The 13,648-nt window shown below is 59.2% G+C and overlaps 1 protein-coding gene across 1 annotated transcript in view; it reads right to left on the reverse strand.

The window, feature by feature from the left end:
• DCHS1 (dachsous cadherin-related 1) overlaps positions 1-2,774 on the reverse strand; it is a 48,379-nt gene extending 45,605 nt beyond the window's left edge. Inside the window, exon 1 of the mRNA XM_054164576.1 lies at positions 2,485-2,774. The gene's annotated coding sequence lies outside the window, so the exon portion shown is untranslated. The remainder of the gene's footprint in view (positions 1-2,484) is intronic.
• Between the last annotated feature and the right edge of the window lie 10,874 nt (positions 2,775-13,648).

The raw sequence follows: 13,648 nt of genomic DNA on the forward strand, positions 1-13,648 counted from the left end.
CAAAAAGGAGTAGAAAATCAGGGAGAGAGATGAGGCTCCCTGGCCAATCCCAGTGGCTGAGGACAGGATGAAGCTGGAAGGTCTTGGGTAGCACCTGGAACAGATCAGGGCACAGATATGGGGAAAAAACCCATCTTTCTGGGGACATCCCCCTGGGCTGATTTATGATGTGGCTCTTGGAAAGCAAAAGGGAGTGCAGAGAGGGCTCCATGGGCTGGAGGCAAGGAGGGGAGCATGAATCCAGGGAGCTTGAGGAGCAGCTCAGAGCTCTCAAGAGAGCCAGAGACAGAAACTGGTGTCCTTGAGTGGGCAGCTGGTGTGGACAGGCTGCGTCAGCTTCTCCCTCCCTGCTCTCACTGGGCACCCAGGGCAGTTCCAGAGCCTAGACACCGCCAGCAGGCCGTGGGGCTGCCATCAGGCACAGCCCGGGCCGGGCAGGGTGTCCGTGGCACGAGCCGCGCTCCGTGCCGGCGCGGGGGGCAGAGGCAGCAGCGGTGACCTCGGTGGATGTGGAGTCACCACATCTGAGCAGCTGCTTCCAATTAGCAGCTCCCAGCGCTCAGGGCTGGCCGGACTGGTCCGGGCTGGGCCCTGGAATGTGAGCCAGGCTCCCCTGCTCCCTCCCAGCCGCGGGCACAGCTCCCCGGTGGAACACGGCAGCCGGAGCCGAGGAGCTGCTGGCAGCAGAGTCTGTCCCGGGGGGCGCTGGGGCCAGGGCCAGCACCAGGAGGTGGCCCAGGAGGGCAGCTACAGTGGAGCCAGCCACACGCACAGCAGCATCTGCCAGCCCAGGGCTGCCTGCAGGGCAGCAGGAGAGCCCAGCCCACGCTCAGCAGATAAGAGATAGGGGCTGACAGACCCCCGCATTCCTCCCCTTGCTAGGGGCAGCATCAGGGAGGGGAAGCGGAGCCACAGCGGCCCCAGCAGCGAGGCTGGGAAGAGGCACCCCCTGTGCATGCCACAAACAGATGTGGGAGGCTCTCTGTGTGAGCTCCATCAAAGCTGCAGATGCTGCTGATGCCATCCCCAGCACTCACATGAGGCCCTGACTCACGGAATGGTGCTGCTGGGGCTCCGTCCAGATGAGGAGGGACCCAGACCCCTTCGATCTCTGCTGAGCACCAGGCACTGACCTGGGATGTGGTTTTCTTGTCTGCATCCAGAGATGTCCCCCCCAGGAGCTTCAGAGGCTCTGCCTGCAGGGCAGCCTTGGGATGACCAGGCACTGCTTGGTCTGCCACCACATAAGGCCATTTCCAGGACTCCTGGGCCGCCTCTGACCTGGCCTTTCAGGACCAGCACCCTGTGGCTCGCTCTCACCCAGCCTCACATCCCCCTGATGCCAGCTCTGGGCAGTGCCCAGCTCTGCATCCCAGTTCATCCCAGTACATCCCTGTGCTGTGCCACACCAGGACTCCCTGCAGGCCATCCTGACTGAACACTTCCCACAGAGGAAGCGCTCACCAAATTTCTTCAGGCATCTGCCAGCTCCCACAGACCTGGCCCACACCAAGGCCCCACCAGCCTGGCCCTGCTGTGTGCCTGGAGGTGCTGCCAGGCCAGGGCTGCTCCTGCCCACTGCTGCCAGAGCTCCCGGGCAGCCTGGACCCCCACCTCTGGGGGATCTCTGGCTCTGGGGGCTCTCCACCCATGCTGGGACTCCCCTGCTCTGGGGTCTCCACTGCTTTGGGAGCTCTCTGGTTCTGGGGGCTCTCCACCCATTCCAGGGCTCCCCAGCTCTGGGGTCTCCCCTGCTATGGGGAACCCCTGGCTCTGGAGGCTCCATGGTTCTGGGGGACCCTTAGCTCTGGTGTCTCTCCACCCATCTTGGGGCTCTTCTGTTCTGGGGGACTCCTGGTTGTGCAGAACTTCTGGTTCTGGGGGTCTCTGGATCTTGGGGACCCCTGGTTCTGGGGGCTAGGGTTTAGGGCCCCATCCTGGGACCTGGTGTCCCCGGGTGTTCCCTGGCTTTTGGGGCTTACTGTCTCCGGGGGCCGTCTGGTTCTGGGGGCTCCCCACCCATCCTGAGGCTCCCCTCCTCTGGGGCCCCTCGGTTCTGTAGGACCCGCCGCTCTGGGGGTTCCCCACCCATCCCGGGACCCCCGGCTCGGGGGGCACCCCGCCCTGCCCGCACAGCGCCGTCCCGGGCGCTCCCGGCCGTCCCGCCCGGTGCAGCCGCGGCTCCCGAGCGCTGCCAGCTCCGGTTCCGCTCCGCTCGGACCGGCAGACCCCTCCCGGTGTCCCAGCAGCGGGTCTTGCTCCCGCCCCGTCCCGCCTGGCTGCCGCCAGCCCCGGTCCGGCCGCGGATCCCCGGTGCTGCGCCGCCGCCCGCCCCCTCCCCCCGGCCCCCCCCGGGCCATTGTCTGCGCAGCGGCGGCAGAACAAAGCGCCCGGTGCCGGTGCCGGTGGGCCCGCGGCGATGCCGCTCTGCGGAGCACGGGGCGCGGGCAGCCGGGACGGCTCTGTCCCGGTGCGGGCACTTACACCGCGCGTCCGCGCCGCCGCCGCTCACATCCCGCAGCGTCCGGCCCCGCCGAGACGTCCCGCAGCCGCTTCGGTGCTGCGGTGCTCCGGTGCCGCCAGCCGCCCCGGTGCCGCCGTGCTCCGGTATCCCCCGGTGCTCCGGTGTCGCTGGCCGCTCCCGTACCGCTGACCGCCCCGGCACCCCACGGCGCTCCGCTGCCCTCCTATGCCGCGGTCGCCCCGGTGCCTCGGTGCCGCCTCTCGGTGCCTCGGTGCCGCCCCCCGGTGCCGCGGCCGTCCCGGTCGCCCCGCGGAGCCCGGCGGCAGGCGGCGGCGGGTCGGCGCTGGCTCGGCGCGGAGGCTCCGGCTGAAACCCGACCCAGCGCCGCCTCCCGCAACCCCCCGCTCCCCCCGCCGCCCCCATCCCCGCCCCGGCACCGGAGCGCGCCGGCCGAGCGCGGCCACGGGATGGGCTCCGGGGAGCCGGGGCGGCGGGAAGAAGGGACAGGGAGCGGCGGGACAGCGGGCACGCAGGGGCACGGAGGGGCAGGAGCGGAGTGGGGAGCATCGGGGGAGCAAGGGCCGCGCGGGGGGAAGAAGATAGAACGGACACCGGTGGCACCGGGAGCACTAGGAGACGGGAAGAGGCAGGAGGGCGCTGGGATTCGGCAAGGAGAGGGCAGAGCGGGGATGGAGGGGGCTGGGGGCGACACTGGGAAGGTGGTGGGGGCACTGGGGACGTGTAAGTCATACAGAGGCACAGCCCCCCCCCACCCCGCCCCGTGCTCTGGGCACAGCCCCTTCCCCAGCCCAAAGCCCCAGCAGGGGACCTGCCACCGCCCTGACCCAGCAGGGCTCTGCCGCCCAGGCTGGAGGGAAGCTCGTCCATTGGGACAGGGCCCCCACCAGTCCCTACTGGGACAAGCCAGGCCTCTGGCCAGCAGCTGGCTGCGCTTCCCCACCAGCAGCTCCCTGGCCCAGCCTGGCCACGGATTGTTCTCTGCTTGACCAGGTCACAGCAGCACTGGTGGGGCTGGCTGGGGCCACCCAGCCTCCAGGCCAGTTATCACCACTGAGGCTTTCTTCTGCTCCTCAGTTTGCTGCTGGCCACTGGCTCTGAGGGTCTGTGACCAGGATCACATCCTACAAGGCCACAGCTCTGCTTCATCCAGGAGCATCTCAGCTCTTCCATCAGTGACAACCATCTCAAGTGGAAGACATGGATGACTAACTTCACAACGAAGGAACCCTTCAAGGTTTCTTGTCTCCATCCCTTCCCAAATGCCACATGCCCTGATCTTCTCCTGATCTACCCTGGAGAACCCAGACCCTTCTGACCCTGGCAGCACATCACAGGCTGTCACGAATTCTGTCCATTTCCTCCTCCATCTGCCTGAAGAAGGTCACAGGAAGGCAGGGAAAAATTCTGAAGTGGGGAGCAAGGGTGTTAAAGGTCCAGATGACTTCAGGGGTGGACCAGTTTAGTCGCCCCCTCTGGAAAGGAGACAAATGAGGGAAATGGAAAGAGGACAATGACATCGTGAGGGCACATTACTGGCTCATGGCAACTCGTTGTCCCCCAGCAGAGTTCCAGAGAAGGCTACTGGCAGTAGAAGAGGCTGGGGCAGGACTGCAAGGCTGCCAGCTGTGCCATGCCTTGTGACAGAACTATCAAAGATACATAGACCAGAGCACGGAGAAGGGAATGAATTCAAAGGTGAGCAAGTTCTGTGGAGTCATCAGTGCTGTCATCAGCGCTTTGGAGACCTTCAGAAGCTCCAGTGATGCAGGAGGGGGTGAAAGATGGCAAACGGGGCCAGCAGTGCCAGGGCTTAGCTAGGAGACAGCACAGGAAGCTCTCTGCAGTGCAGTGGATGTCCTGCTCTGTCTCACCTTGCTCTTCTGCCACGACCCTGGCCCTGCAGCCATGCCACCCTCACCTGGAGTGGACTCTGCATGTCCCCACCCTGGCCCGCAGTAGGTGGGATGTGGTTCAGCACCTTCCTGCTCGATGGCATCTTGCTCCTGAACCCCAGCAGCCTTGGCAGGCAGCCTGGCAGGACCGAGCTGCTTCCAGGCATCCACTGCTGGAACTGGAGCTGGGCTGCAGAGTCCCAAACAGGAAATCCTCTGAGGATGTTCTCCTGCTCCAAAACCCGGATCTGCTCAGCAAGAGAGGGCTTCCTGCCTCGGAGCTGGGGTAAAAATAACTGAAGGCACCTGCTAGGAGCAGCCATGGCTGGGGAGGGAGGGGACAGCTCTCCTAGGACAGGAGCAAGCTTTTTGTGGGAAGGTCCCACGTGTCCCTCTGCCATTTGGAATGACCCTGAGATCCATAAAGCACAGAGGAGGAGCTGCCAGAGGATTGCACCTGGCAAACAGAGCCTTGCAGCTCCACATTCATCCCCTGGACAAGAGGAGATGGTGCCAGTGCTCAGCTGCTGTCTGGAACCTGAGTAGGTGGCTTTGAACCTGGCTCTGGAAGAGGTCTTCTGCATCTCTTTTGATGATGGCACTCAAAGAGTGATGGTCAGTGTGCCAGTGTCATCTTGGAGATGTGCACAGTGGGACAGAGGCACCCTCAACATGTTTGCCAGTGACACTGAACTATGTTGAAGGGATCCATCCAGAGGGACCTGGGCAGGCTGGAGAGCTGGGCCCATGCTCATGAGGTTCAGCAAGGCCAAGGGCCAGGTCTTGCAGCTGGGTTGGGGCAATCCCAAGCACAAATCCAGACTGGGTGGAGAATGGATGGAGAGCAGAGCTGACAAGGACTTGGGGCTGATGGGTGAGGAGAAGCTCAGAACAAGCAGGCATTGAGCATTGCCAGCTCACAGCCATCCCTGCCCTGGGCTGGTCCCCTGAGGGTGTGCAGCGGGGCGGAGGGAATTCTGCCCCTCTGCTACATTCTGCTGAGACCCCCCTGCCCTGCAGTGCTAGGGCAACTCTGTAGTCCTCAGCACAGACAGGGACCAGCTGAGGCAGGGCTGGGAGAGTTGGAGGTGTTCAGACTGGAGAAGGCTCCAGGGAGACCTTCATGTGGCCTTCCTTGCAAGACTGGAATTGGCCTCCAGGAGAGCTGGAGAGGGACTTTATACAAAGACCTGGAGTGACAGGGTGAGGGATGATGGCTTCAGACAGGATGAAGCTGGATTGAGGTGGACATGAGGAGGAAATTCCTGCCCATGAGGGTGGTGAGGCACTGGGACAGGTTACCCAAAGGAGCTGTGGAGGCTTCAAGCCTTGAAAGTGTACAAGGCCAGGCTGGATGAGGCCTGGAGCAACCTGGTCTGGTAGGAGATGCCTCTGTCCATGGCAGGGGGTTGGGACTGGATGATCTTTAAGGTCTCTTCCAAGCTAAACCAGTCTGGGGTTCCGTGATCTCCTGCTTGGTTGGAGTGACACAGCTCCTGTCACAGAGTTCTTGCTCAGGGGCATTTCTGTGCCACAGCTCCTGAGCAGCCTGGAGTGTGAGGTCCTCTTCCTGGGCTGCACTTGGTGGGAGGCTCTCAGATGGAGCAGCAGGGTTCAGGGCACCACTTCCCCTTGTTGCCCACCTTTCTCATGGCAGCTCAGGAAGGACCCCATGGTCTCTTTTCCAGCCTTGCCTTCTTCTGCAGAGAAATTCTCCAGCACAGCAAACCCTGTGAAGTTCCTGGCCTCGAGATGTGGTTCCCTCCTACCTCCTTGTCTCAAACTCCTCTTGCACCATGCACCCTGCAGGCTGGAGTCCTACTACCCATGGCTCCACTGGGGTCCCACTGTGCATTGTCCCACCTGTCCCAGCCCTGCTCTCATTCTTCCCTTTGCCAGTTCTGTGCATCCCCAGCTCTCAGCTCTCTTGTCACTCAGCCTGGGCCTTCTCAAGCAGCTCAAGTCACAGCAGCATCTAAATGTTCAGCTTTCAAGTGCAGCTGAAGACAATTCATGGCTAGAAGACAGAAGTGGGGACAAGGAGGTAGGTAGAGCCAAGAGCTTGGAAGGACAAGGCCACAAGTGAGCTGTGTGCTTTGCAGAGACTTCCCAACCAGCACAACACAGGCAGTAGGACACCACCCAGGGCTGCCTGCTGCTTCATCCCCACACCTCAGAGAGGGTCCATCCGAGCCCAGAAGCTCCATCATGCCCAGCAGATGTCTGCCTGGTTCTTAAAGCCCTCCCAGATGGAGCCTTCAGGAACCTGCTGTTTGATCTGCTCAGGGCTAAAGCTGCTTTGTGCTGCTTGCAGCCAGCGCTGATCCTGATGCCTTGGTCCTGGAGATGTCCTCGTACAGCTGGCTACCACATCTTGTTCTTCTTTAGGCCACACTGCCCTAGTCCATTCCTTCTTTCCACATTTCTCATCCTCTCAGCAGCTCCTCTGGACATTCTTAGGTTTGTTGACATCCTCTGAAGTCACCAAGACTGGACAGAGTGGCTTCATCACAGCAAAGCAGAGCCAGCAGTGTTCCTTGGTGCATCCTACAAGTCACACTCCTGTCCCTACCACCCACGATGCCCATATCACCCACATGATGCCCACCCCACCCCACATGATGTCCATACCATGCCATATGATGTCCATACCACCCACATGATGCCCATACCATGCCATATGATGTCCATACCACCCACATGCTGTTGGTTGGTTTTGGACAACCAGTGCATGTCCTCAGGCTGTTGTTCCTCCCTCTGTCTGCACAGCTCATTGTTCCCACCAAGCAGACCATCATCTACCAAGGAACCACCATGATGACTTCAACCTTTCTAAGTCCCTTAGCACCTGGGCTGATGATCTGCAGGAGCAAGGGCCTGCCTGGAGCACACAGACATCTGCAGCTGCTCTCCTGCAGCTGTCCCAAGGGAAAATCAGTTCTCAGCAAAGACTGCAAGGAGCTCATAGTGGCCAGGGAAGAGTTGCAGAAATGAGTCAAGGCCCCACAGAGTGAGCTTCCACTTGAAGGGCTTCAGAAAGAATCACAGAATCACAGAATGTTAGGGGCTGGAAGGGACCTCAAGAGATCACCCAGTCCCATCCCCCTGCCAGAGTAGGATCACCTAGGCCAGCACATACAGGAACTCACCCAGGCAGGTCTTGAGTATCTCCAGAGAGGGAGACTCCACAACCCCCCTGGGTACCCTGCTCCAGTGTTCTGTCACCCTCAGAGTGAAATAATTCTTCCTCCTGTTTCCATGGAACTTCCCCTGCCTCAACTTCCACCATTGCCCATTGTGCTGTCATTGGGCACCACTGGGCAGAGCCTGGCTCCAGCCTCTTGGCACTCACCCTTTACATACTTATAAACATGAATGAAGTCACCCTCAGGCTTCTCCTCTCCAAGCTGAAGAGCCCCAGCTCCCTCAGTCTGTCCTCATAAGGAAGATGTTCCACTCCCTGAATCATTTTTGTGGCTCTGTGCTGGACTCTCTCAAGCAGTTCCCTGAGGTCCTTCTTGAACTGAGGGGCCCAGAACTGGACACAATATCCCAGATGTGGCCTCACCAGGGCAGAGTAGAGGGGGAGGAGAACCTCTCTGACCTACTGACCACAGCCCTTCTAATCCACCCCAGGATAGCCCTGGCTTTCTTGGCCACCAGAGCACATTGCTGGCTCATGGTCAACCTTCCATCCGCTAGGACCCCAAGGTCCTTATTTCCCTCATTGCTCTCCAGCAAGTCAGTCCCCAACCTATATTGGTACATGGGGTTGTTCTTTCCCAGGTGCAAGACTCTACACTTGCCATTGTTGAACTTCATTAAATTTCTCCCTGCCCAACTCTCAGCCTGTCCAAGTCCCACTGAATGGCAGCACAAACCTACAAAGCCTACAAACAAGGCCAATTTCTAAGGGTCTGAAGGAAAGGAAACCCATAATTGTGTGTAACCCAGTCCAGCAGATGGAGAGAGGAGCCATGGGTGGGACCACATGAGTACAAACTAGAAGAGCAGCAGCTCAATGGGAGCAGGAATCATCACCAGAGGAACTAAGGAAAAGGCCTAAGAGATTCCTGCCAGTCAAGGCTGTCCATCCTTGGCTGGGCCACCTTGTCTGGATCAGGCCTTTTGCCAGGAAAGGTTGGAGCATACGGAGGTCCCTGCCAGCCTGGTGTTCCATGACCATTCTCAGGAGATGTGCAAGCCCAGCCAGAGTTACAGGGTTGGAAAGCAGAGGCTTCAAAGCCATGGAGATGTGGTGCTGAGGGACACGGTTTGGGGGTCACCTGGCAGTGCTAGGTTAACGCTTGGACTCCACGATCTTAAAGGTCTCTTCTAACGTAAACAATTCCATGACTCTGCAAGACGGGAGCCTCCTCCTGAGGCTCTGTGTGATTGCAAAGGTCTCACAGTGTCACACAGCCTGTGCCTGGCCACCTCTGGCTGTGCGCTGCTGCCCTAGCAAACTGGTCCCAGAGGAGGCTGAGCTGGATCAGCCCAAGGGGTGGTTTTTATGGTGGGAAAAGGGGAAGGAGAGAGCGATGAGCAGGAAGCATCTCCTACACCTCACTGCCTGAGCCAAGAGAAAAGTGCAATCAGCATTTCCAGAGGGGAGCTGACTGCGCCGAGCCCTGCGCTGCCGACGGCTCCGCTTCCTGCCCTGGCTTCTTCCATCCTCCTCTGCTGGAATCTCTCCGTCCACGTCTCTGCAGAGGGTGACCTCACTTGGCAGCGGCACCGCGCGCTGACTCCAGCCCACCGCTCCTAGGTGCCTCTCCGAGAGCTCAGGCCTGGACTTCCTCCCTGGGAGCAAACAAGTCTCCTTCTGTTCCCCTGGAATCAGCTGGGAGGAAGCGATGGGGAGGTGGTTTCCGAACGCATGGATGGGGGCTGCAGACTGGGCTGGGGGTGGGGAGCAGGAGCTGCTGGGGAGCCCAGGTCACTCCCTGCGAGGTGGACAAAGGCCTCTGGCCAGCACGGTCACAGACAGACACCAGCTGACAGCCCAGGGCTGTGTGAGCAGAGCAGTGTGAGCAGCTCCCGCCCAGAGAAGATGGCCGAGCTCTGGAGGAGCTTTCTAAATATAGAGAGGGGACTATTTCAGAGTGGAAAATGCTTGTTCAGGAAGGAAAGGCTCTGAGATCAGCAGGCAAGGCTCACCCACACGCTTTGGACTCTTCTGCCCAGCAGCAGGGAACTGGGAGGCATCCACAGGGCTGAGGTGACCGTCCAGGAATCACCCACCTACGGCCGAGGTCTCCAGGAGCTGGGGTCCAGCTCTGCTCTGGAGGAAGGGTTGGTGGCTGCTCAGGAAGCGGGAGGTGCAGATAGCCTGACCTGCTTGTTGCCTCCAACAGATGAGGCTCATCCCCCTCAGCCGATGCCCACCGGGACACAACAGGACGCCCCACGCCCCACCTAGCTCCTGCTCTGGCCAGCAGCCGACCGGGCACGGTGTGGCCCATGCCCAGGAGCCCATGCCCAGGGTGCTGCAGGCCTGGCAGATGTGAGCTGTGCTGAGCCTGGCAGGGGCACGGCAGCTGCAGCTCCCAGCCCGGAGGAGGTGACACCGACCCAGCCCCTCCGCTGCCCCTCCGCTGCCCCTCCGCTGCCCCTCCGCTGCCCCTCCGCTGCCCTCCCCAAGGGAGGCAGCGCGCTGTGTCTGATAGCGCCACCTAGCGGGGACTCTGGGAACTGCAGGGAGGCACCGCGCCGTGTCCGACAGCTCCACCCAGCGGGGCTCCGCGAACTGCAGGCTCTCGCTCGCGGTGTGGTACCCCGGGCGCAGACCAGCCTGGGCCAAGCTGCCCCTGTTCAGAGCATCCCCAAACCACCAGCGACTTGCATTCGAAGCTGCCGTGATGCACACGACTCTGCAAGGTGCTACCATGAGGTGCCGTCAAACGCTCCAACCCAAGGCACAACCCCCAAACACCCTACAGATTAAAAATGGACATTAAATAGGCAGGCTGGGACTAACCCATAGATCTGCCTCCTGGGAACAGCTCCAGGGATGGGCATGCAATTACCTCCCGAGGCAGCCTGTTGCAGTCTGTGAGAACCCTTTCAGGGAAGATATTTCTTCTAAAGTTCATCTAAACCTCCCCCGGAGCAACTTGAGGCCATATCCTCTTGTCCTGTCTCTTGTTCCTTGGGAGGAGAGACCAAGTCCCAGCTGGCTCCAAGCGCCTCTCAGGGAGCTGTAGAGAGCCAGGTCGCCCCTCAGCCTCCTTTGCTCCAGGTTCAACAATCCCAGGTCCCTCAGCTTCTCCTCACAAGTTCTCCAGACCTTCTTCTCCAGACCATCCATCAGCTTCTTTGTCCTTCTCCAGGTCTGTTCCAGCCCCTCAATGTCCTTCTTGGAGTGAGAAGCCCAAAACTGAACCTAGTACTCAAGGTGAGTGTCCAGTGTCCAGTCCAGGGGGACAATCCATGTACTGCTCCTGCTGGCCACACCATTGCTGATCCAGGCCAGGATGCTGGTGGCCTTCTTGGCCACCTGGGCACACACTGTTTCCTGTTCAGACAGCTGTCAACCAACACCTCCAGGTCTTTCTCTACTGGGCAGCTTTCCAGCCACTCTTTCCTAAGCCAGAAATGTTCTTTCTTCCCTGGACACTGTAAGATATTTGAGACGAGCCTGAAGTCTCCAGCACTCTTCTAGCTGGGCATGACCACTGCTCCAGTTGATGCTGATAGAGGACTCACCACATGCCTTCACTGGCTCTTTGCCTCAGTGTTTAATGCTAATGCTTGGGCTCTCCTCTGAACTGGAGGACCACAGCAGTGGGAGCAACCACAGCTGTGGTGGCAGCTTTTCCTCTGTGGACACTGAAATTCTCAGGGACCAGCAGAATCAGCTGAATGTTCACGAGGCCACATGGGGCCTGGTGGTATTCAACCCAGAGGATGTTATGGCAGGACCCCTCTCAATCACCTATCAGAGACCTGGAGAGCCTGGGGAGGTCCCTGCTGACTGGAAGCTGGCCAGCCTCATCCTGGTTTACAAGGGCTTGAGGGAGGACCCAGGAAATCACTGACTGGGGAGTCTGATCTCAGCACCATGGAGAAGATCTTGCTGGGTGCTCCTGAAAGGCATTTAAATGACAGCACAAGCAGCAGGCACAGTCAGCACAGGCCTGCCAAGGGAAAGTCCTGCTGAGGTGCCCACATCTCCTTCTAGGACAGGGTCACCTGCCCAGTGGTTGAAGGGAGGGTGGGGGGATGCTGTGTTTCTGGATGTTTCACAGCATCCCACTGGACAAGCTGTCCAGCCATGGGCTGAGCAGGCTCTGTGGTTGTGAGGAAACAGCTGCACAGCAGAGCTGAAAGGGCTGTGGTGAATGAGGTTACCTCTGACTGTGCCTGGCCACCAGCAGTGCTCCTCAGGGCTCATGCTGGGGCCAGACTCGTTCCATGCTTTCATCCAGGGGCTGGAGGCAGGATGTGAAAGCACCATGAGTGAGTCTGCTGATGACACCAAACTGGGAGGTGCTATTGACTCTCCTGAGGGTCAAGGGGCCTTGCAGAGGGATCTTGGTAGATCAGGACATTGGGCAATCACTCATGGCATGGAATCTAACAAAAACAAAAGCTGGATTTGTTACAGAAGGCACTCCAGGAGCAGCAGCAGAAGGCAAGGTGGTGTTAGGTCACAAGGTGACCTGGTGAGCCAGCAGGAAGGGAACCACACTGCGGGGAGGGAAGAGGGAGGCAACTCCTGCAGCAAGGATGCAGGATTGTGGTTTAGACTTACACTGGGAAAGCAAAAACAAGGCAGGGAAAGGACCCAGCAAAGGTAACAGGAAGCATATCAAGATGTGCAGGGCAGTGTCAGAAGGATGGAGCTAGGCTCTGCTCAAGAACGTCCAAGGACAGGACACAGGGCGCTGGATGCAAGCTGGAGCAGAGGAGGCTCCATGGGAACATCAGGAGAAACATTTTTACTGTGAGGGTGCTGGAGCCCTGGAGCAGGCTGCCCAGAGAGGTTGTGGAATCTCCTTCTCTGACAGGGAGGTCTGAAGAGACCCCAGCATTTGGCAGAATGAAGCAGGGAGGCAAAGCTCCTGGGACACCAGCACACCTCTGGTGGCACCCAAGCAGTCAGACACGCACACACCTGATGGCAGCCACCACTCCCTCCCACAACAGGCACTCAGCCCCTCATGAGCTGGCTGAGGGCCGGAGCTGTTTGGTACCCAGTGGTTGAAGAGGAGGTGCCACAGGCAGCAGTGCCCTGGCAACTCCCCAGGTCCTTTGCTCCAAGATCTCTGCAAAACAAGACCAGAAGCAACCCAAGCCCCACCTCAGCACCCTTTGTCCTCCCACCTCCCCCCTGGTTCTTCTTGTCCTCCTTTGCTGACCTGCAAACCTCAGTCCATCGTAACGCAGTGCCGGTGTCACTCCCAGGCCACTGCTTCAGCCACAGCTGACCTCAGTTCCCCTTCCCTACAAGGGGTTCTACAAGGCCATAAACCCAACCACTGCTCTTATCTTCTAGAAGTTCTCACAACTGCTTCCTGCACTTCCTCATTTTTGTGACCAGACACAGGGTCATTGTTTCTTCTTCCACTTCCAGAATCACTGCCATCAGTATCTATCTCCTCAACTTCCTTTCCTCTTTTGAAGGTCACACCAAACAATGAGACCATCAGTGTCTGCCTTGATGGTGACAGGTCACTTTTGTTGGAGATGTTTATGTTCTTAACAACCAGCAGGAAGCTGGTTCCTGTGAGTGTGTCCAGAGTCAGGCTGGACAGGACTTTAAGGAACTTGACCTAGTGAAGCTGTCCCTGCTCACCACATGGGGCTGGACTAGATAGCAGATCTCTAAAGGTCTCCTCCAACCCAAACCCTCCTGTGATTCTGTGGTTGGATCTCGTTCTGGTCACCCCAGCCCCTGTACTTTGTGAAGTATTCATGCTCTACACTCAAGAATTCCATGAGCATCCAAGAGCCACAAGCTCTGCTGATTGTCTCTGGGGCCTCTCTGGGGTGTCCCATCCCTGTGAGATGGTCAGGACCTGAGACTTACTCCATGCATTCTCCTAGTCCAGTTCTGTTGTCCCAGACTGGCAGGTGGCTCCAGCCCATCACTCCTGCAGTGACTGGGAGCAACAAGATAGTGACACAAATGTTGGAACTCACTATTTTGGGTCCTAGAACCCTAGATCCATAACCTTCTGATCATCCCCAGAACTGTTCCTCAGGTGTGAACTGAGACAGAGCCCATGCTGCACCTGAGAGCCTCCAGCATCACCGAGGTGGCTAA

Source organism: Dryobates pubescens, chromosome 10 (assembly GCF_014839835.1).
Source record: "Dryobates pubescens isolate bDryPub1 chromosome 10, bDryPub1.pri, whole genome shotgun sequence".
Classification (NCBI taxonomy): Eukaryota; Metazoa; Chordata; class Aves; order Piciformes; family Picidae; genus Dryobates; species Dryobates pubescens.